This window comes from Charadrius vociferus, unplaced genomic scaffold (genome assembly GCF_000708025.1).
Source record: "Charadrius vociferus isolate BGI_N301 unplaced genomic scaffold, ASM70802v2 scaffold2233, whole genome shotgun sequence".
NCBI lineage: Eukaryota > Metazoa > Chordata > Aves > Charadriiformes > Charadriidae > Charadrius > Charadrius vociferus.
Genome location: NW_009647715.1, coordinates 12,636 through 14,788, shown reverse-complemented (window position 1 = coordinate 14,788; position 2,153 = coordinate 12,636). Strand labels below are relative to the sequence as shown.

Below are 2,153 nucleotides of genomic sequence, written 5' to 3'. Positions count from 1 at the left end.
AGAGGGGGTGGCCGGGGTGGGGGGGGGGGGGGGGGGGGGGGGGTTCCCCCCCCCCCCAATGCACCGGGTCTCCCAGCTGCCAAGAAGCTCCCGGTTGGTTGTCAGTAGGCTCCAGAGTGAACGCCCTCAGGACCTTGCCCCAGTTTGTCCCCGTCTCCAACGATACCTACAAATCCGTCAGCTTCTGAAATCCCGTCCCGTGTCCTCTGGGGTTGTGTGTGTGTCCCCTCCACGGGTGACGGTGGCTCTTATAGGGCTGGGCAGGACACAGCCCGCCCCTATAATTGCACAGGCGTGAGCTGGGCTGGGCGGGAGGATGGGTGACGGGGACACGGAGCGATGGTGAAACACCACCTGGTCCTTCTGTCCTCTGTGTCCCCGTGTCCCCCCCCATGATGCCCATGGCTGCAATGTCCCCTGTGCTGCGTCCCCGTGGTACCCGGGTGCCCCGGGCCACCCCTGTCCCCGCGATGTCCTCTGTCCCATGACGCCGTGTTGCCCCATGGGGTGGTCCCCACCATGACCCTGTGCCCTGTCCCCAAAAAAATGGTGTGTCCCGCCTGTCCTGACCCTGAGGTCCCATGTGCCCCATCTCCATGGTCCCACGTGCCCTGTCCCCATGGTGCCCGTGTGCCCCATCCCTGAGGTCCCAAATGCTCCGTCCCGGAGGTCCCATGTGCCCTGTTCCCATGATGCCCATGTGTCCCATCCCCATGGTCCCACCTGCCCCATCCCCATGGTCCCACCTGCCCTGTCCCCGTGGTCCCACATGCCCCATCCCCATGGTCCCACATGCCCCGTCCCCATGGTGCCCATGTGTCCCATCCCTGAGGTCCCACGTGCCCCGTCCCCATGGTCCCACATGCCCTGTCCCCATGGTGCCCATGTGCCCCATCCCTGAGGTCCCATGTGCCCCGTCCCTGAGGTCCCACCTGTCCTGTCCCCAAGGTCCCATGTGCCCCATCCCCATGGTTCCACGTGCCCTCTCCCCAAGGTCCCACATGCCCTGTCCCCATGGTGCCCATGTGCCCCATCCCTGAGGTCCCATGTGCCCCGTCCCCGAGGTCCCACATGCCCTGTCCCCGTGGTCCCACCTGCCCCATCCCCATGGTGCCATGTGCCCTGTCCCCATGGTGCCCGTGTGTCCCATCCCTGAGGTCCCACCTGCCCTGTCCCCATGGTCCCACCTGCCCTGTCCCCATGATGCCCATGTGTCCCATCCCCGAGGTCCCACATGCCCCATCCCCATGGTCCCACCTGCCCTGTCCCCGTGGTCCCACGTGCCCTGTCCCCATGGTGCCCGTGTGTCCCATCCCTGAGGTCCCACCTGCCCTGTCCCCATGGTCCCACCTGCCCTGTCCCCATGATGCCCATGTGTCCCATCCCCGAGGTCCCACATGCCCCATCCCCATGGTCCCACCTGCCCTGTCCCCGTGGTCCCACGTGCCCTGTCCCCATGGTGCCCGTGTGTCCCATCCCTGAGGTCCCACCTGCCCTGTCCCCATGGTCCCACCTGCCCTGTCCCCATGATGCCCATGTGTCCCATCCCCGAGGTCCCACATGCCCCATCCCCATGGTCCCACCTGCCCTGTCCCCGTGGTCCCACGTGCCCTGTCCCCATGGTGCCCGTGTGTCCCATCCCTGAGGTCCCACCTGCCCTGTCCCCATGGTCCCACCTGCCCTGTCCCCATGATGCCCATGTGTCCCATCCCCGAGGTCCCACATGCCCCATCCCCATGGTCCCACCTGCCCTGTCCCCGTGGTCCCACGTGCCCGTCCCTAACGAACCGGTGGCGCAACACCGGTCGGCCCGCCACGGCGACGCCGGCGCCGGGGGCCGACGCTCTGCCCTGTCCCCCCCTCCCTCCTCGCTGCCACCACAGGGACCAAGGTGTCCTGAGCATCTTTATTCCCAAGGGATGTCACCGTCCCCAGGGGGATGTCACCGTCCTGGGTTGGTGGTGGGGAGATGTCACCATCACTGGGGTGAGGATGTCACCTTCCCTGGGGGGGTGTCACCTTCCCTGGGGGGATGTCATCATCCCCGGGGGGATGTCACCATCGTTGGGGTGAGGATATCTCCATCCCTGAGGAGGTGTCACCCTTCCCGGTGGGGAGGGGAGGATGTCACCGTCCCCAGGGACGAGGGGGTT

The 2,153-nt window shown here is 66.9% G+C and overlaps 1 protein-coding gene across 1 annotated transcript in view; it reads right to left on the bottom strand.

The window, feature by feature from the left end:
- The window catches only part of LOC104283343 (interleukin-36 receptor antagonist protein-like), a gene marked incomplete at its 5' end in the record, with an annotated part of 4,772 nt that overhangs the window by 380 nt on the left and 2,239 nt on the right, over positions 1-2,153 (bottom strand). The gene's annotated exons all lie outside the window — the stretch shown is intronic.